Source organism: Mus caroli, chromosome 3 (genome assembly GCF_900094665.2).
Source record: "Mus caroli chromosome 3, CAROLI_EIJ_v1.1, whole genome shotgun sequence".
NCBI lineage: Eukaryota > Metazoa > Chordata > Mammalia > Rodentia > Muridae > Mus > Mus caroli.
Genome location: NC_034572.1, coordinates 149,142,221 through 149,164,978, shown reverse-complemented (window position 1 = coordinate 149,164,978; position 22,758 = coordinate 149,142,221). Strand labels below are relative to the sequence as shown.

Here is a 22,758-nt window from a genome sequence, read left to right as displayed (position 1 = left end):
ATTACCTTATAGAGTCAATACTAAGCCTGATAGGCAGCCTCTAGAGTAGAACAGCTGCTGCAGCACCTGCATGCTGCTTGCCTTGCAGAAGACAAAGAGAGCACAGTGTTGCTGTCTGCAGTCTACAAGCACCAAGATGGAACCCAGTGCACCCCCCGGGGTCCAACACCTCGGGTAGGAAGCTGTGCAGCCCCTTAGATCTTGCACAGAGTTTACCACAGAGACAGCTTGTCTAGCCACAGGACTGCACTGACTCTGGGCAACAGCAGGATACCAGAGAAGCCAGAAGAGGATGATAGGTCCCATGAGTAACATTTTAAAATTAAAAAAATAATAATCTAAAGTTAGAAAGTGATTTTTCTGTAACTCCTTCCATGAGTGGTTTTTTCCCAATTCTAAGAGAGGGCAAAGTGTCCACACTTTGGTCTTCATACAGCCTCCAAACGCTGACACCATTGCATACTCTAGCAAGATTTTGCTGAAAGGACCCAGATATAGCTGTCTCTTGTGAGACTATGCCAGGGCCTAGCAAACACAGAAGTGGATGCTCACAGTCAGCTATTGGATGGATCACAGGGCCCCCAATGGAGGAGCTAGAGAAAGTACCCAAGGAGCTAAAGGGATCTGCAACCCTATAGGTGGAACAACATTATGAACTAACCAGTACCCCGGAGTTCTTGACTCTAGCTGCATATGTATCAAAAGATGGCCTAGTCGGCCATCACTGGAAAGAGAGGCCCATTGGACTTGCAAATATTATATGCCCCAGTACAGGGAAACGCCAGGGCCAAGAAGTGGGAGTGGGTGGGTGGGGGAGTGGGTGGGGGATCAGGTGGGGGACTTTTGGGATAGCATTGGAAATGTAAATGAAATAAATACCTAATAAAAAAGAAAGAAAGTGATTTTTATCATATTAAGATAGTAATCAATACTACTTAATTAGTTTTAGAGGAATAATAAATTTATTATTTTCCTCCAAAGTTCTAGTTAGCATTTATATACTAAATGGAACCACAATGTCTGGAGAGGTCCCACTAAAGACAGATGAAAGATGTCTTGTTCCTCATTGTGTCTTATATTACTGTTATGTTGTTAATTGGAAAAGATATATCAAAGATATATGAAAAGTGGTCAGAGTTCAACTCTATGTACTATTAGGAAATCTTGACTAAGCTGCTCACATTTATAACCCTTAAGTATTTCGTCCCAGAATATTTGCCTTAGCGTGGGTGGTGTTGGTTTCAGTTAACTGTGACTATCACAGAGCCTCTTGATGTGTGACTTGATTACTCTGTTTGGCCATCATTAGTCAATTGTGTAGCTGCCTTCTGCCTGGATTGATCTCAATCTCTGAAAGGTTAGTTCTGTGAAACCAGCTACATATTCTGCCTCAATATTTTAACTCTGTGCTGACAACATTTTCTGTAGCAATAAGCTCCGACCTGAAAACTCACATGGTTGGAGAGCAGATCAGAACTCCTGTCCTGGCCATGGGCTACCAAACGAATTCTAACTAATCAGCTCTGAATGCTATGCTAACAATACAGGGGAAGCCCCGGGAGACAACAGAAATACAGATAATTGCAATATCCATATTCTCCTTTGAGTTTGAGCATAAGATGTAAAAATGGGCTAGGAAGCAGTGTTGTAATGAGACTTCTGCAATTGTAACATGGTTCTCCAGGTCAGTGGCTATGAATCTACAATAAAGTGTTTAAGCCTTCTAAGGATGAGGTTCCCTGTGTCAGCAAAGTTTGATAATAATAGTCACAACCACATAACACTGCTTGCATGTAAGAATGCACTGGAATGGCATGCTGTGTTGTAGGTGGGGACTCTCAGACCTGGTTGTTATTGTGTATAACTGCACACTAGTAGCCGATAGAGCATTTGCTTGTTTGATGCATATTACATCTTCAAAAGCCAAAATGTTACTATTATTTAGGTATTTCAGATATTTTTATTTACTTAAGTGAGTGCATACTTTTCCCCAAGCTGATCTATTGCTTCTGGTTCTTATAGCACGGGCTTCTTCGAAGCTCTTAGAAAGTTCATAGAGAAGAAGAATTTGCTAGACAGCATGTTATAGAAATGGGGCCTGTGGCAGAAGACTCTGGGGTCAGTCATAGCTTGCATCTACTCAGTGTTGGAGCTCTGCAGCTGGGGCTCTTCTGGGCATCTCTTGTGGGGAGGGCTAGTTCTGGACTCATATGAACCAGGATTTATTTATATGTAGGCTCCCTGAGGAGGAAGCCTGCTTTTGAGCATGGCAGCTGGTTCCAGTCAAGGGCAGTGTCCTGAGATGACTTAGACTTGAGCATTATCATGTGGCAGCTGTGAGTACAAATGCTTTAGACCTTAAGAGGTCTGAGCAGCAGCTCACAGCAGCTATCTCACTTTTCTTTTTTCCATTGGCTGTCTATATTGAAGAGTCTTCAGAAACATTATTGTTGGGGAAAGTATTGGCTCAGGACCCCAGAGGCCAAGTTTTCAGCACAAAGGAGGTTTATTTGCTCCAGAGGGGCACAGGGGCAGGGAATAAGAGACAAAGACAGGAGAGACAAAAGAGAAGGGGAAGGGATCGATGGAGAGGCAAGAGAGGTATTTGTCCCAGAGGGAGTAAAGGACTACCTATGGATAGATGTGGCGCGTAAGAGGTTTTTAAATGTACAGGGGAATCCCCTGTGTTAGGATGTGGTTCATTTGAATTAGGCATGTTAATTAGGTGAGACAGAGGAGACTTTTGATGGCTGCACTTTAATACTTTGATAGCTGGACCTTAGTAGTTGGCCTCAATAGGAAGAAGTGGCCAAATAAGGCTGTAGACCTTTGTGGCTAGCCTGAGGAATGTAGTCTAATATCAAGGCAGGGGACATGAAGAAGGGCAAGGCCTTCCAGAGCCATGCTGGACATGCTTGAGCTGGCCAGAGACCCTAAATTATTCTGTGTTGCTTCCAGAGGCCTTCAGTAGCTGTTTCTCAGAATTCACAGGAGGAACATTTAAGATACTTACTGTGTGTCTAGAACATGTGGGATTTTGACACAGTGACTTTACTTGGAAAATAAATCAATGCACTTGGAATCCTAGGTGTTGGCAGGTGATCTAGTAAAATGAACTTTATAAAGTAAACAATTCCCATAGGGCCTGATCCCCGGTCTGTGTCTGTTTATACCTCTTGGGAACTTTGTTCCCTGAACTTTAGGGGTTTGAAAGTGAGAAGGATGGGTATACTATCAAGATACATTGTATACACGAATAGAATTTCCAAAGAACAAATAAAAATATTTAAAAATAAAGCTTGAAATGTGCAAATAAAAGAAGAGGAAATTTAGGGGTTAGAAATTTATTTAGGGAAATAAAAGTTTATGAGTAAATTGAAGAAGCAGCTTTAAGGCAAGATGGATCAGCCACACTGTGTGCAGGTTTAAAGCAGTATGTTAGAGATGGATCAGCCACAGTCTGTGCAGATAGGACAAAGATGGTATGGGCTTAATTACAAGAACTTTAGAACCAATTAAGAGGTTGTACTAGTTAGCTCAGCCCAAAACCAGATCTGAATTTGTCGGCTGTGTATGAACAACACTGAGACAACGGATCTCTAGGATGGTGGTTGATAAAAGTATTTCCCCATATCCCAAGGAGGAGTTCAGAAGTGAATGACTGGACATCTTCCAGGACCCCAGAGGATATACAGTCTCTAGAATATGGTCACTATTGTGATTTAGCAGCACTGCATTTTTTTCCAACTTTGGTATTTCATGAACAGCTGTGACTTCTTGGGTTTAGAATAAATTCCTCAACTGAGTAGTAGGAGCCAGTGAAAAAGGTCCTGCCAGACACATGTGCAGCCTGTGGGTAAGTGATGTAGAAGGATTCTATTGCTCTACACTGTAATACCTTCTGTCAAATTAACTACTGTGTGTAAACCAGATCAGGAATAAAGGTCAAAGTTGTGTGTGTGTGTGTGTGTATGTGTGTGTGTGTCTTTATCTGTCCATCTGTGTGTATGGGGGGATGTCTCTATGTGTATGTGTCTGTCTGTAGTTCTCTGTGTTTCTGTCTGTGAGTCTGTGTGTGGGTCTAAGTATATGTCTGTGTGTCTCTGTGTGTTTATATGTGTCTCTGTGTGTGACTGTATATGTGTGTGCATGTGTCTGTCTGTTAATGAGGCTGCTTGTGAGTCTATATGTGTATCTGTCTCTCTTTTGTGTGTATTTGGAGGGGTTTGTGTGTGTATGCTGTAAGATACCAGCAGAAAAGAATGGACCTTTATTAAAATAAGAAAAATTTCCAGTTGGGGAGGGTGATTTTAACATGTTTGTTTATGAAGTCAGTACAATTATGTGATGCATGTGACTTTTCCTGACGTGAGATGGAGGAAAGCCTAGTTTCTAGAACACAGAAACATTGGTGTGTGTTTACGTGCATGTAGGCACATAGATCCTCAGTTAGCTCTTTCTTTCCCTTCTGCTTGCACCAATCTCCTTTCCTTTTCAGCTCATCCTCTGCTCCTTTCAGGATGGTCTTGTTTGTTTGTTTGTTTGTTTGACCTGTTGACTTCAGTGAGGGTTGATCACATGGGCATGGGCAAGGAGTTATTTACCATAAGTAACTTGCCATTGGCTACATCACTAAAACCATTGATTGCCAACAAATTTTCAGGGAAGGGGCCAGCCATTGTAAGACCCTTCTCCTAGCAATGCTAAATATTTATAAATCCTCAGGGTGGGGAGGACTCATCATCAATTGATATTGTTCATCCATGTTAAAGAGAAAGAGAGCTTATTTTTCTTGTTCAGTTGGTTATTTAAATGAATAGACTTCATTATGCCTCTGCATTGTATACTGGGCAAGCATACATGCAATGTTATTTAAAAAAAATACAACTAACTTTAGAGGAAGAAGGCCTAAGCCTGTGTAGCTAGCTTCTATTCCAACTAATTGTATGTGGGGAATTGCAGGCTGGTATCCAGTCGAGCTGAGGTCTAACCCATGATGGCCATAATTCACCCAGTAGGTGTTCCCTCATACTCCTGGAACTCTGACCCTGACTAAGGTACCACCTTGTGGGAAGCCACATACACCATTACAAGATGGCGCTGGCTACCACTGGCCACCGCCTGTAAGTTCGGGTAAACAACCAATGTGCGCATGTGCATAAGGGTTTCATGCCAAGTCACAGCCCATCCCAGGGAATGTAAATGAGGTACTGAAAGCACAACCAATCAGGTATAGACACGCAACTCCTAGGCCTATATAAGCAGCACCAGTTCTGGGGCTCAGGGTCTTTCAACTTCACAATCAAGCTCTCCCAATAAACATGTGCAGAAGAATCCTGTTGTGGCGTCTTCCTTGCTGGCAAGTCGGGCGTCCACACCACCTCCCACAGCCCCCACAAGAGAAGCATGGTCAGTGGTCACGTAAGCAATGGTCTAAGCTTCTGACCTTCAGGCTAAACTCCTCCCCAGTTACCTAGCAACAGTGAAGACCATAAAAAGGTGTGCTCATCCCCCATTTGGCTCTCTTTCTCTCACTCCTTTGTTCCTTTACCTCTTTCTTCTCTCTCCTCTTCCCTTTGTCTTCTCCTCTCCTCTCCTCTCCTCTCCTCTCCTCTCCTCTGCTAGGAAGGTAGCTCCTGAGGATCCCCGGTCAAGGGTTGCCCCTTTTCCACCCCTGCCTCTTGGGTCAGGTATGCTCACCCTGGGCCCTGTGGAAAAGCATCCAGCAGCTCTGCCTGAGTCTGCCTGCCCAGAGCACAGGAGATCTGACTGGCCCTTAGGCACCTTTCCCTTTCCCCGCTTCCCCTGGGTCCCCCTTTATTTTGTTCCTAACAATTGTACTTCAGATCTAATATAGAAATGTTGTTGTGTATTATCTTATTCTATAACATGCTTAGACTGTTTACAATCATTAGTGCTCTGCCAATTTACTTATGGCAGTGGTCTCTTGTAGACACAAATGTATCTCATATTATTTCCTTTAATTAGTGAGCCAACTAGACAACTAGATATTGATTATCACACTGAAGCAATACTGCAGATGCTATTCTCATCGGTATATGCTTACTCTACATTGCAACACTCTTCCGGTTTAATATTTGGAATTAATTTTTGCAATAACACAGACAAGCTAAGTGTTCAGCCTGTAATTTTACTAAATCTGATCGGATGGAAAAATAAGCAGCTGAAATATTCTAGAGCTACCTTTCAAGCTCCAGTGACCACAAGGATCATCTCCAAGTCTAGTCTCTTCAAATATGCCAGATGTATTGCTGTATATTGGCATTTCATATCCAGGCTTACGATCCTACAATTTGTGTGTATTGTTATTGTTCTTTTTGTGTGTGTGTATGATTATGATAAGAAAAGTGGTCCAAGCCCTCTGGCTGTGTCTGTCTGCAGTCAGCAAGCGGATGCAGCTCCCTTGGCTGGGTCTCTGCCCTGCCAATCTTTTCCTGGATTCCTGATTTCCTAGCAGATGCTCTTTTTAATCTCCTCCCATGTTAATTTTAAATATTTATTCATCGAATGTTTCCAGTCTCCTGCAAAGCAGGAGTTGATTTTTGTTCCATATCCACAGTGCTCATTAAATTGTTGCCTCACGGCTGTCTCTTTCAAAGGATGGTTAGCTTAAAGAGGGCATCCAGAGTGGATGCACTGAGCCTAACACCTTCTTAATGCATGGTGACTTTTGACTGAAGGCATGAGGTATAATAGTACATGACTGTACAGTTGTTACGCTTATGGCTATAAATGAAAGAATAGAATCAACGAAGAATGGATTCCCACTTTCTCAGTGGTTTGTGGAGAGTTTCATATCATTATTTTGTGAGAAATATGGTTTGCCTAGTTGGTCTCTTTGGAGATATTAGGGCCCAGCATTCAGTTAAAGCACCAAAGACCAGACACTCCCTTTCTCTCCTTATTTGTGTCTGTCCATCCGTGCCCACGTTTGGACTAATGCTTTTTCCTTCTCTCTTTGCTGTGATTTGCTACAGTCTTCTGGTCTTAATTCCAGTCATAATTCTGCTTCATTCTATGCTCCTCCCTGCCTACACAAAGCTTTAGCTATCAGCTCACTCATTTAACTTCCTGTAGCCAATCCTACTTCTTGATTTTACTGGGACTTCTTTGCTTGTGTGTTTATTCTCAGGAAATGTGACACTCAAACTGGGCATCTGGGGAAATGCTCATGACTCAAGATTTACTTTCAAACTACAGCTCAGACACATGGATCTTATTATGTACATATTCACGAAATGTTTTTTAAAGGCATTAGCCTATATTCTGCTGAAATGGCGCCTTAGTCTAAGTGACCTAAATTCACGAATTGAGTTCTTTACAAAACTATAAAACCCAAGCCTGCTGCATTATGGGATGGGTGTGAGGTACTGACAAATGTAGCATCATGTTCTCAGGTGGACACCATTAGTTACCTTTGTTCTTTGCAATGCCCAAAGGATAAGATCACTTATGATTCTGTGCAGATGGGAAAAATGGGCAGAGCACATGTGCCTGAGAGTATCTATGCTCCCACTTCCTGTTACTTTCACTCTGACTCTGAAGGACCTCTGTATCCCATTTGCTCCACAAGACTGACTAGGAAGCTCCCAGATATAAACAGAATCATTTAATGGCTATTACAAATGATACTTTGTATTAAAATTGTCTTTTTATTTTTTTATCTGAGGTATAGGCCTGTTGTGTATCCCAGGATAGCACCACACTTACATTGACTTTCCTGCTTCAGCTTCCTGAGTTCTAGGATTAGAGCTCTGCACTTGGCTTAAACTTGCCAACACTATCCATATCTATATCTGTATCTGTATCTGTATCTGTATCTGTATCTGTATCTGTATCTGTATCTGTATCATCTATATATCCAAGTATTATCTTTTAACTGGTATCCATGACTCTATGAGTCTATGTGAGATACAATTTGACAATTGTTTCATGAGTGATTAAATAATATAAATAATAATTAAATTAGAGTAATTAACACATCTATCACCATAAAACTTCATCAATTCTCTTAAAGTGAAAATATTCAAAATGCAAGGGCATTATTTTAAAATGCTTTCACTCTATCATGTCTCAGAGTGTCAATTCACCTGACTGTCAAATTATCTTCCTCCATTGGCCAAGTTCCTCCCCTTACTTCCATCTGATCTCCACAGTCTCTGGTTAGCACGATTATGCTCTAGTTCCTCCTGAGACCAGGCTATAGAATGTATAGGATTGAGGTACTATGTTGTTACATGAGACTATCCTGGTTTCCTAGTATTCCATCCTGTCATCTTGTATGTTATCCACTTATCTGCTAATGGGCATTCACATGCCATATCTATATGTCAGTGGTGCTGTGGTGACCACAGAGGACTGAGTCTCCTCCATGGATGGTTTCATCTCCTTTAGTATATATGAGGACTGAGATTGACAGTTCTATTTTTAGGTTTTTTTTTTTTTGAGGAATTTTCATGCTATTTCCCATAAGGAGCACAGTAATACACATTTCCTTGATTAACTATATATAAAAGTTTTCTTCTTCTACAGTCTTGATATGTGTGTGTGTGTGTATAGGTGTGCATGCGTGCATGTGTGTGTGTGTGTGTGTGCATGTGTTTGATTTTTGGAAATGTTGTTATTCTACCTAGGGAGTGGCTATATCGATCATGCTTTGGGTGTGCAGTTTCTCAATGGTTACTGTTGATGGTAAGTGGTTTTTTTTGTGCCTGTGGTTACCATCTGTAAGTCTGAGTCCTTTCTTTTTTTTTTCAGTTGTGCTTGCCATCTGTAAGTCCTTCTGTGATGTATCACTCAATTTGCAAGCCATCTGTAGGTCTTCTGGAGTCTCCTCAATTCCTCAGTTCACTGAACCACTGGATGATTGAGAGATTTTTTTGAAATCAGATTGTCTTAGTTCCTCGTAAACTACTATTAACTCCTGGTCAGAGGTGTAGGTCACTTCTTTTCTCTTTCCTTCTGAATTGTACTTTAGGTTTTATTCAGTTTCTTCCTTTGCAGCGCAGGAGTATTTAGCACTGTAATTTCATGTCTTAATTTTGATTTCTGTGCTTATGGAGTCATAGCAAACAAAAACAAAAACAAAAACAAAACAAAACAAAACAACTAGTATCCTTACCTGAATCAATTTCTTGAGGGATTTCTTCAATTTTCTACTAAGAGTTTCACAATTGTAGATTTCTTCAATCATTTTTACTTCATTTTTGTAGCTGGTAAGAGATAGAAGTTTAGTTGCACTCTTCTATATACTGATACTAGAATTTCTGAGCACTGTTTATTGAGAGACTATTTGTCTTTCAATATGTTTTCTTGCCTCCCTTGACAAAATTCCCTTGTTTAGGGATGAGGCTAAAGCTAGTGAGATCCTGTCAAGCATGGAACAGTCTCAGGTCGAAGGCTGATATTCTTCAAAACCTAGTGTAATACGGTTCTTAAAGGCTTTAACCTCCCTTTTAGCTCACCACCCACCAGACGTAGTGAAAAGGAAAGGTTAATAGAACAAAAGAGGATAGGGACCTGTTTAGAAATAGTTCTTTGGGAAGATTCCAACCTTTCTTGTCAGGATATCAGCAGTTTAGTTTACATGAATCAGCAGTCATAGCTCAATCCAAACACCATTCATGAATCAGCAATGGCAGTTCCATCCAGAAGAAACCACAAGGCTCTGAAAATCTACCCAAGTCCTTGGAAGCTGCAAGAATCCATCAGAACACCACCAGAAGTTCTTGGTGCATTTCTCTCTATGAATTCATGACAAAAGATGATTAGCTAGGAAGGCAAGGCAAACTAATGCCACAGTATCATCAGTGGAAACCAATGAAGCAAAGCCCAGTGAAGACCAGCAAAGAGTCGCAAGCTGATCCAGTGCCACACAGCACTATCCACTGTCTGTTGGGTTATACTCATACTATACCTACCCAAATGTCACATGTTCTCTCAAGGGTCTATTCTAGTAAAACATAGCGTGCACTTTTTCCAGGCAGCTTCCAGAAAAAACATCAGTGTGTGTTCTCAGCAAAACATCTTCCCACAGGTCTGCCACAATAAAAAATCTCTTATAAGACGGTTTCCAAATCCACAACACATGACACATCTAAGTCTCCAAAAAACCCAGAAATTTCCACTTCACAGGTTTAGTCTTCAATACTGCATACACATATACACACATAACATGTATACACATATGTGTACACACACATGGACACACACACACATGCACATATAAACACACTTATACATACATACAACACACCTGCATACACAAATTCACATACACCACATACATCCATACATGGATACACGTGTACATACACACATACACATACAAACACAGTTGTACAAATACATACACACATGTCCATACCAACATATTTATACACACATGCACACTCAGACACACATACATACATACACACTTAAAAACACACAGAGACAACATACATTAGTATAAATGGGTAAAGCAAATTTTAGAGTCTGTATTCTGCCCTATTATTCAGTGTCTGTTTTCCTGACAAAGGTTTGTTACTTGAATTTGTAGTCAGGTGATACAATATTTCCATTTTTGTGTTTCACTTATTTCTAGAATTTCTTTTTGGAGTTAAACGTTTACAGTGTCTAAATGTGCTAAGGGGATTATATGGCTTCCATGTCCTGTGCCATTACTTGACTTAGTTTAATAACATTTGAGGGCATTGTTAGTGCTCAGAAGCACCTATTACAGAAGAAGTGATAGAGATCACAGATTGTGATAACAAAAATTCAATAGCAAGTTTGAAAATAGAACCAAAATGTACTATTTTATTTTTCCCTTGAAATAGAATTACATGATTATGACAACCTGTCATAATCACAAGGTATTTTTAGAAAGCCTTTTGGTGATCATAAGATAAAACATATAATATATACAGTAAAAGTAAAAATCAAACACAAAGAATCAATGTACACAGAGAGAGAAATCACTGAGCCACAAGGAAAAGGCAGAAGATTACAGGAATGAGCAACCTGCAGGAAAGGAAGACAAGCAGGAAATGAGTCTCTATGACACTATGCCAGTGCTTCATCCCCACCAAATAGAATTACTTTAATTTAAAAAGTACAAATCTTCCAAAAAAGTGGCATGAGGTAAAGGAAACGATAGAAATGGAAGACTCATTGTTAGGCAGGCTAAGAAGATAGATACACCTTATAAGAAAGACAATGAATGAAAAAGGATATCAAAACCACTGGAAATTAAGAGAAGGAATAAATGCTTTCTGTCAAATAAAATAGATTTCAGATCAGAACAATGAATAAAATTAAATACAGTCATCATGTGATGGTGAAAGAGTCCAGACATCAAGACTATGTCAAAGTAAATGCATGCATACCCACCAGAGGCACATCCAAGCACATAAAGCAAACAGGAGGAAAGTGAAAGAGATGTGAACTCTTACAGCAACAGAAATAGAGGGACAACACCATATTTTCATTACTGGATTAGCCACTGAGACAGAAATTTCAGAAAAGAAGTAAAAAGTTATTAAAATAGCATCCTATAGTGTCCATAAGCTAGCCCTGAGCTAACTACAATAATGTTTGCAAAAATATGCTTTTTCCAGAAATGTGTTCTGCCTTCAGATTGATGATTTTTCTCTCTGTGTTATAGCAAATTTTGGTGCTCATAAAATGTTAAGAAAATTCAGAGATACTCTGACTTAATGGAGTACCCCTTCTTGGCCTGAAGTGTTCCTTTAATTTTTCCCCCACAAATAAATATATTTCTTCTCTGACAGTGTGAGAGGATTTAGCACCCAAGTCCACTGCTTTAACATAACTCTACCTTGACCTTCACTAAATCAGCTGTAGATCATAAATTCTAAAGAAAATATCACACTTTGAGGCTAGAGGGATTGCTCAGAGGTTAAGAGCACTGGTTGTTCTTCCAGACATCTTGAGTTTAATTCCCAACAATAACATGGTGGCTTACAACCATTGATAATGAGATCTTGAGCCCTTTTCTGGCCTACAAGCATACATGCAGGGAAAATGCTATATGCATAATGAATGAATGAATGAATGAATGAATAAATAAATAAATAATTTTTTAAAAAATAGCAAAAAAGAAAACATGACACCTCACAAAAACTATAGGGCCCATTCATTCCAAGGAGATGCTGTTGTTGCCTTGACTTGTCACTAGTGAGGGTGAGATAACTTCTTAGCAGTTAGGTCTGCTATCTGGAGGAGCTGGCCATGTTAAAGCTCTGGAACATGCACACATTACATTCCCTGAATTCTCTGTCCCATGCTGCAGTAGCTCTGACTGTAAATCAATTTCATTTCTAGCATCATAAGAGGGCCCCTGTTGCTAAAATTCATCAAGGCTGTCCTGTGGTCTTTCTGTAATATTATACACAGTCATGCTCAAATCAGGCAAGCATCTCTCATTTGAGATCTCTGAGATCCACTCATGGAAGAACGAATTAGAAAAACTAGAGCCTTATTTATTATCCTTGCTTGGCATTTATTTTTAATTCCATTATATTAAGTTTAATCTCACATTAAACTTAAAACTGTACATAGGAAAGGATGACATTCATAGCTCACATACTGTATAATGCATGGGTAGGTTTCAAGACATCTCTCTCCTCAGACACTCATGCTAGGAATTTGGTAGATTGAGCTTGTGTAGGTTTCATACATTGTAATCACATCAGTGTGGGATCATAATTCAACAGTACCTTAATGCTAGGCAAAGACTATTTCATGGCAGATACCTAGTCTTTCTGGATCAGTTAGTATTTCTGTCCCTTCCCCTTTCAATAACTGAGACTTGAGTTTGATGTCTGATATAGATGTTCCACTTGGAGTTGAGTTTTCCAGAATCTTTCCAGATTCTCCACATTATGGCCAGCTGAGGATATGTCTACTAACCAAGAATTGCACAGAGACGCTTATCTGGTGAGAGCTAGAGATGCACTTATCTATGGGTGAGAAAACAAGAACTCATGGTACAGATCATTACTGTGAACACTTAACAGAATAATAACACTGAGTTCTCTGCTCAGCTCTATGGCCTAGGCAGCTGGGGATGTTCTTTGCCAAGTTAATGTTAGGGGTTTTATTTTGTTGAGAGAAATTTAAATCCAGTCAGAAAGCAACGGGTTAGTTCCATAGTATTATGTTACTATTGCATCAATGGGCAAATTTTGCCAGTCCAGAGGTTATTCTTGCAAGCAGGTTTATAACTGGGTAAGATCGTTACTGACTTTTCTTCCTTGATAGAGTGCATAGAACATTCTGGCATTATGGATTTTTTCCAGTATGAAATAAACTACAAGCTTGATTTCTTCTGGTCTTATGACTGAGTGCTTTGGACACATATATCAGGTTCTAGATGGTAAATAAAAGCAACAGCAACAGCCTATAGTAGTTTAGGGCATCTATATGATGCCATTGACCAACAACCCATATTACTTTTTAATCTTAGAGCCTATTGTGTCTAGGAGAGGCATTGTTCTCCATTATAATGTAACTGTAGTTATGCCCCTTTATATATTACCATGTATATGTTTTAGGAAGCCTCTATTGTAGCAGTGAGTTCCATGCACATTTTCAAAGGTCTTTAGTTATCACTCCCCGTATTCTCTCTCCATCTGGCCTTCATATCTCACCTATTTAACTCATCTTGTTTCATTATTCTGCTTTCCCCATTCATACCATTTGTAGTCTATCCCAATTATCATGAATCTACCTGCATGGCCCCTTAATGGTTTCCTACCTTCTACAGTACTCTAACTTAAACACACACATATCTGAATACTCAAAGTCAGAGTCATATGAGGCACATATGAGGCAGAACATGTTGGTACTTCTGGGTCTAGTCTCAGACCTGAAGCCAGTTGTTAGCAGTCTAGTATAACCACTCTGTCACATACTCTACTTAGCAATGTTCCTTATCATTATAATGTAATTGATGAATAAACTTTGGGTATTTTTGTTTAAATTAGCATCATTTCCACATCTATAATTTTACTCTTATAGTAATGTTAAAATAGCAATTTTGTGTTTTACAATCAATTTCAGTAAGTTTTTTAACATCAGTCTATGTACAATAATCTTTAATGTTTTGAGTCTAATAGAGAGCTGTCAGTTTTCCAACTATTATATATTTTCAGCTAACATATATATTGATTTCATTTTCAACATCTAGTTATTTTGGGATGATGAAACAACACTGGATTATTTATTGTTCTTCAAAAGTCTGCTTAATTTCTCTTTTAGATGGAAATCAAGTCATCTGAACTCAAGCTATGAAGCCCATTTCTGCTGGGACTGTGGAACTGGGTGACTGAGTGGACAGCCTCTCCTCCAGCATCCATCTACCAGACAATGCTTTGCACAGAAGTTGGAAACACTTACTTTAGTACAAATTTCCTTCTTCTCTGGGTTGAGGAAAGCAATCCCAGTTGTGAAGAGCTTTACATGTCCTACATCAATTTATTTTGGGTAAGGTCATTTACAGGAATATTCATTTAGCAGCAGGAAGAGACATGTTGCTTTACTCAACACACTTATGGCTCCTTTGCTCTTAAATTTCCTTTTGAAATTATGAATTTTCATCTTCTTTCTTAACCAATGAAGCAGCTGACCTTCAGTGACTGAAGTTTCAGGTTTCTACTGCATCTCTTACAGGCCAGAGTGTCCACAAATGCACTGTGCCATCCATGTAGTTGCGATTACCCATGAAAAAGCACTTATCAGGTCATGACTTGTAGTTGTGTTTATAAGTTATAAAACTTTCCAGTGTTTATAAAATGGGTACTTTTGTTTTAACAGTTTCACATTCTTTTACACTAGTTGTATGAATCTCATGATGGTATTATCATTCAGTGTGCTATTCTGCTGAAATTTTTATAAATCTTTGCACATAATTACATGTAATATTTAGAAAACTACACTTACTGCATTTCAAAACCAATTCTATTTTTCTCAGATGCTCTGCATCTTTAAAGCCTCATTAAATTATAGCTTCTTCCAGAAATTCTAACTGTAACTTGAGATCTTTGGAATTGCAAATAAGCTATTCTTCTATTCAGTCTTAGCAGATTCCTTCAGTATTCTTCTCACAACATATACAAACACTTCCTTCTTTAAACATTAAAGGATCTGTACCATTCCTAGTGGAGAGATGATGGCTTTGGTCATCCATGTTCCATTGTAGAGGGAGTGATACATGCAGCCTGGCACTGAGCATAACAGACCCAACTTACCTGTAACGCTTCAGATGGCATCTTTTCTTTGAAACTAACAACTGTGTAAGTTTTTTCTAAGATGTGATGGTTCTTGTGATGATATTTTCTTTGGTGTTTATCTTGTTTTTCTTCATCACTAATTTTGTAGATTTTTGTAAGATACTTATTTTTCATATATACCCACAGAGAAAAAATGTCTCATAGAATTTCTAGCAAGATTCTGGTAATGACAAGAAAATTGTTTGGGCATGTGTATGGAAGGCACTCTGTAGTTTAACTTAAGTCTGTTTCTGGGTTGTGTTCCATAGAGGAGAAGCAAATGTCACTAGTATCAAATTAAGACTTTTATTTGAAGTTCTGATAGAAATACTGTCAGCATTTGAATGCAAATCTAATCATAACATCTGTGATTTCTCCTTCCCTTCCTTTATGGACACAGAAAGAGTGTTTGTGAAGTATCTGGGGCTGCATTTTCCTCTATATGATGATAGGAAACAACTCTCACTGACAGACTCGTGGTTACCACTTTCAGAAATATTTGACTATGTTTATTCCTAAGACATAGAGATGATGGCCATTTGTCTGTTTATCTGGGTACTTACTGACTTTACTACTCTCCAGGTTTTCTCTACTGCTTCTAGTCCTATCATTTAAACACATGAGATTACAATGAGATTACCTGAGATTAAATATACCACACACCACTGTGTGGTGGTCTGAATGAGAATGACTCCCAGAGGGTCACATAATTGAATCCTTAGTCATCAGGGTGCAGCATTACTTGAGAAAGATTAGAGGGTGTGGCCTTGTTCGAGGTTCTGTATCACTTGGGTGGGCTTTTAGATGTCAAAAGTACATGGTAGGTCCAATCTTGATGTCTCTGCCTGTAGATCAAGATGTAGCCCACAACTGCTTCTCCAGCACCATGTCTGCTGTGCCTGCCTCCATGTTCTTCACCTTGATGATAATGGAAGAAGTCTATAAAACTGTAATCAAGCCCTAATTAAAAATTTCTCTTGAATGAGTTGCCTTGGTCATGACATCTCCACACAGCACGAGAATAGTAACTAAGAGAGAAGTTGTTACTTGGTAAGGGTGGGATATTTATATAATAGACCTAACCATGTTTTTTTTGTTGTTGTTGTTTGTTTTGTTTTGACAAATATGGAAGGCTTTGAGACTTTGGATTAGAATATTGGTTGGATTCTTCTAAAGGCACTTAATGAGATATCCTGGTAGGAGCCTAGATGAGAGTGGAGAGAACACTGGAGCAGCTTAAGACATTTCAGATTGGAAGAACCCAGCTTAAGTCACTGCAGAGGGACGGATATAAGTAAATGGCCTACAGAACATTCTTCTGATATTTTGGTGAAGGTTGTGGCTGTTTTTTGCCCTTGTCCTAAAAACCTTTCTGAGGCTGAGTTGAAGAGTTTTGGCTTAATGACATTGACAGAGGAGACTTTTCAAGATAGTCTAATAAGGCTCTTTCCTGTGGTTATTAGTGGTCACTCTTATGCAGATCTAGCATGAAAACAAGAGAGTGGGGCACATGGAAAGTATACAGTTTGAAGAGAAAAGACGCATGGGAAGTGTAATGGAAAGCCTGACTGCCACTAAGTGGAGTAAAGGGAAGGATGGCCTCAGGGAAGGACCCCACCAAGCTAAGCTTCTGAGTTGTGAAGAAGAATCCAGGGAAAGATTAAGCATTGAAGGAAAGTATGATAAAAGAAAGCAAAACCACTGTCTGAATGCTGTGAATTGAACCTCCGTCTCTGTCATGAATCACTATGTACAAACCACTGTATATAAGCCACTGAGCCATTCTCCAGCCCTGCAAGCAAATCTTTTTAATAAACTCATCCTTAAGAAAAAAGGAAAACAAAAACACAAAACATCAACAACAAACCTGACACAGATGGGACTGAGCTGGGAGGGAGCAGCAGGAGAGAGATTCTATAGCCTCTTCTTGTATCTTTGACTGTAAATTCAGAACCATGTGGCCAAAGTTCCTAAGTTCTGCTGAGGAATCCTTTGACATTAGATATGGAGATGACAAATTCAGAGTTTGCCCTGCTGGGTTTTGTTTTCCTTTGGTCCATTAGTTCCTCATGATGCTCCCCTTCTTCTCTTTGGAATGTTAACATATATTCTGTGCCATTGTATGTTAGAAGTATATAGTCTGCCTTTTGATTTTGCATGGTTTTAGTGTTTAGAGTTTGCTGTGAGTCTCATGAAAAGTCCTTGAAATTTGTCTTTTTAAAAAGGCTTTTACAAGCAGGGCAGTGCTGGCATACGCCTTTAATCCCAGCACTTGGGAGGCAGAGGCAGGTAAGTTTCTGAGTTTGAGGCTAGCCTGATCTACAGAGTGAGTTCTAGGACATTCAGGGCTACACAGATATACAGAGAAACCCTGTCTTGAAAAACAAACAAACAAACAAACAAACGCACACTTTTGCTTTTTCATTCATTCATTCATTTACTTTATAACCTGGGTATAGCTCCCCTCCCAGGTTCAGTCCCTTCCCTCATTACTCCCTCTCCCAAGAAGGGGAAGCCCCACTTGGGTTCCATCCCACCCTAAGACATCAAATTTGTCTTTCTAAACAGTGTTGAAACTGTGAAAGACTATAAATACTTTAGAAGTTGAGGGCTTACCCTTACTCTGTTACTTGCTTGTAGATCCCGTTTCCATAACTGGGCTGTCCTGTCTGGCCTCAGTGGGAGAACAAGTACCTAGTCCTGCAGTGACTTGAGGTTCCTGGGTGGATGGCTACCCAGGGGGAAACATCCCCTTCCTCAGAGGTGAAGAGGCAAGTGGATAAGAGGAGGGACTATGTGGGTGATGGGAGGAGGTGGTGGCTGAGATTGGGATGCAAAATGAATAAAGAAATTAAGTAATGGACAAAAGGAACTAGGATTGAATGCATTTTTGCTTTATGATATGGTTACAAGCCTATAGGGGCAAGGGAGTAGAATGTGGTGGTTTGAATAAAAATGGCTACCATAGATTCATATATTTGAATGAGTGTTTATCATGGAGTGATGCTACTTGAGCATGATTAAGAGCTGTGCCCTAAGTAGGCTTGAGGTTTCAAATTTTCATGCCAAGTCCAATCTTGCTCTTTGTGCCTGTGGATTAGGATTTAGCTCTCAACTACTTCTTCAGCACCATCCTGGCCTTGCCTACCATGTCCTCTACCATGAGAATAATGAATTTAGCTTCCGAAAGTGTAAGCAAGCCTCAAATTGAATGTTTTTTTCTCATAAGAGTTGTCTTGGTAATGGCATCTTTTCACAGCAAGGGAGCACTGATTAAGACACACTATATACTAGGTCACACATTCATTTCTTATGTTGGAGCACAGACAGAGATTCTTCCAGTTAACTCACAACGTTTGTGCTCAGTTTGTACTTTATTAGCTTGTGTTTGCTGAAGCAGTAAACACAGTCAAGCTCCTGGTCATACCAAGGGCCTCTTCAAACACCACTACTTTGGTTTGGATGTGTGGACATAGGAGGACAGAGAATTGACTACATGATCTCTACTCCTGCTGACATTCTTTTGAATGTGTACATTGAAATTCCTTTCGAGGAAAACAAGTATATATGGAATTTCTTTCCCATGTAGTTATTATTTAATTTTAAATTTACTTTATGTTTTCTCAAATGTCCTACTGACAGATACAGGGCCCTCTTGGATAGTTTTTGCATATTTTCCAAATGGAAAAGGAAACCTAATAGGGGTTTAATTGTTTTCTCCTATGAGAAAATAACGTATATTTGTTTTTGATTCAGCACAAAAATTCACATCTCTAAAAATATCACCGTTTCCTTGATTTTTAGTAGTTTAGTCCTTCTATGCTATCTTGTGGCAGGAATAAGAGGCAGTTGACCTCAACACTCACCAATGAACCTTTTTAGTTAGCAAAACCTAATCTCACACTGACTTCCATAAAGACAATAAATCTGACAGGTAACTATTATTGATATTTTTGTAGCAAATATGATCAAAACAGGTGAAAATCACTCAGCCCTGTAGTATCAGTGTTGCAATAAGAATATTAGATTCTGAAGGTCATGGGTCTTTCTTCTAAAACATCACTTGTAGGAAGAAGTTTAAACAAATAATAGTGTATTGCCATAGACCCTGCAATAATACTTTGTTTCATGCTGTGTCAAATGACTGTCTTAGTGATATATAAAACAACATGACATAGCTGTCACAGCATCACTAAACAATGTTTATAAAGTCACCATGAAATTGCCCTTGATAATTTCAACAATAATGGCAAGAGTTAACTCTTAAAGGTATTATATTGTGTGGTGATGCTGCTAGGGTATCCAAAGCCCATCTATTTCATATAAATTAAATAATACACAAAATCCTTTGCTTTTCGTGGATTGAACTGTCATCTGCTCTAATAACATGAAATTCTTATTTCACTTCAGTGTCAGAAACAAAACCATGGTTAGATTTTTCTGACAAGCTATGATTTTATTTTCAGCATTATCCTAGAATGTTCCAAAGTTGCAAGACAACAAGTTCAGTGCAGTGGCCAATCATTACTGTCATGTAACATAAAGCAAGAATGCAGGTGATGGAGTCAGAATACAACCTTTGCCACTGCATATAACTCAGAAACACATAGTGCACCTTAATAATTGCAAAACTGTTAAATTTACATCACAAATTTTATAGTATGTGTCTATAAGTGTGTTTCTATGTTGTAAGTACATTTTCTTGCTTGTGATCCATATTTTAAATACTGTATTGCCTGCATCAAATATCTGAATAGATTATCTTTACATGTGTACAGATGTGTACAGATACACGGGCACATGTAGCTTATTACTGAGCACTGTTTCGCTATCGTCTGATTACTTTGTGGAGATTTTGCTGGGCATTACTTCTCATTGCACTGAATAATGAGCCTCATTCTTCTCTGCCCCAGTTCTGCCACAAACAGCCCACGTCCTTGTGCTCCAACCAGCCCTGCCTCTCAATGGTTCTGCTCATTGTATTAAACATACCACACTGTGTTCATGTTGATATCTCACTTTATAAATAAACATCTAGAATCCACTCATGACAGGGAGCACATCATGCAGAGTTAGTGCTCTAGCCTCAGATCTCTGAAGGAAAATCTCCATCTCTATCCTGGAGTTTTTTCCTGTACAGAAAAGTGATCTCTCTGAAAAAATAAAATGTACAACTCTATTTACCTTAGGAAAAAAATTCTCACCAACAATCAAGTATCACTCCATAGCTAGTGTAGACAAATGGAGAGATTAATTGACATTTTAAAACTGTGGATAATCTATTTTTTCAAAATCCAAAAAAAATCATTTAAATAATTAAGCATCCTTTCTAGGATTTTTATGACACTTGAAGTATATTGGTTTTCATGATAAAATGATTCTGGTTCATAGAATTCCATTCATGTTATTTCACCCAATTCACAAATATGACACATGTGAGAGCATGTATACATACATGCACACACAGACAGACAGACACACAGGGAGACACACATTCCTAGAGGCTTACAGACATACAGAAACATATACACACAATCTTTCTGTCTCTGTCTCTCTATCTTTATCTCTGTCTCTCTGTCTCTCTCTCTTTCTCTCTCTTTGTCTCTGTCTCTGTCTCTGTCTCTGTCTCTGTCTCTGTCTCTCTCTCTTTCTCTCTCTCTCACACACACACACACACACTCACATTTTAGTGTTACCATGACTTGGTCCATACTCAATGAATTTTGTTTATTAACACAGAGACACTTACATATGTCTACTATCCATGCCAAGAACCACTGTATTCACAATAACCATGAAATGGAATCAGCCTAGATGTTCATTATGTAAAAAATGAATAAAGAAAATGTGGTTAATGTATACAATGAGGAATTTTATAAAGCTGTAAAAAATGAAATTAGCAGGAATATAATTAAAACTGGAAAATATTAGATATGATATAACCAAGGAGAGACAAACACCTCATATTTCCTATCCTGTGTAGATTCTAGTTTTGATGTTGAGATTTGATTTTAAGTTAGAGGGAATGTCTCCTCCAAGAGGCTGGAGGAGGCCATTGTGGGAAAAGACATTGAAGGAGGTAGAGATGGTTTAGCACATATTGTTTGTAGCTATAGATCCTGCTAGCCACAACAGTGGTTCCTGAAAGATATGCTGGTAGAGTCGTGACACACATGTTTCAGGAGAAAACAACCACTTTCTAAAGTTGGATTTAAGGCTCAGTCCAAGAGACACAACCCATACCTGACAGGAACCCAAGACTGAATGGATGGGCCTCGGGGAAAACCTTCTACTGCTATTCTGCTAAAGGAACATAGCAATAATGAAAGCCCTAAAGACATACTGTTGTACCTACAGTTCAATGCCTTACTCAGCACTCCTCAGAGAACCTTCTTACTACAGTAGATTGTAATATCACAGAGAATTACAACTGGAAAACTGCAAAGGAAGAGAGACTTTGAAACACACAGCCCTTAATAAAATAACTTCATCAGAACCTTACCATCAGGGCTCAGGAAGTATTTCAAGGGGATGTGGACATATTTTAAGAGCCAGAAGTTGTGGATGGGCACGTGGAAATGGGGTGGGGTGGGGAAGAGGTGTGGGATGTGGAGCAGTTGGAGGGTGGATTGGGAGGAGTGGGGAATGGAATATGGTGTGTAAAAAATAAATTAAAAATAAATACAATTTTAAAAAGAGAAAAGGAAAAAAATATTGACTTTCAATGGCAAAGAAAGAAAGAGAAAAAGAAAGAAAGAAAGAAAGAAAGAAAGAAAGAAAGAAAGAAAGAAAGAAAGAAAGAAGTTGTGGATGGTTAAAGAAACGTCTTTTTTTTTTCACAAAGTACTAATTCACACATGAACTAACTGTAACAGCACACACAAGACCTGCACAGGTTCAAACATGTAAGTTCCCAGCACTGAAAAGAGGGAATAGAGAAACACAAAGGCACACCCCAACTAAGAAGCTATTTGCTACTGATAACTGCCAGGAAAAGAAAAATAGTGGTTTTCTCTTGTAAACTGTTTCTAAATATATCAACCATATTCTAGAACAGGTTTCATGTTAAGGGGTAGTTTGACAACACTAAATGAAAACCATGTCTTTTGGGGAGGGGCAATTTTGTTTTGATTTTGTACTTTTGTCTTATTAACTTCCTTCCTTTTCTTCTCTCTCTCTCTTTCTCTCTTTCTCTCTTTCTCTTTCTTTCTTTCTTTCTTTCTTTCTTTCTTTTTCTCTCTCTCTCTCTCTTTCTTTCTTTCTTTCTTTCCTTCTCTCTTTCTTTCTTTTTTAGTTGTACATGCATAAATTAGTACATAATTAACATATACAGTCTTTACCCTCATAATTAAGCTGTTGAAATTTGCACAGGTCAAAATGTAGCTTATGTAAAGTTCACATTATGGAGATTGTATCCATTTGTGTGTATGTGTGTGTGTGTGTGTGTGTGTGTGTGTGTGTG

General features: G+C 38.9%; 1 pseudogene; it reads right to left on the bottom strand.

The window, feature by feature from the left end:
- The window catches only part of LOC110291952, a 30,763-nt pseudogene that overhangs the window by 762 nt on the left and 7,243 nt on the right, over positions 1-22,758 (bottom strand).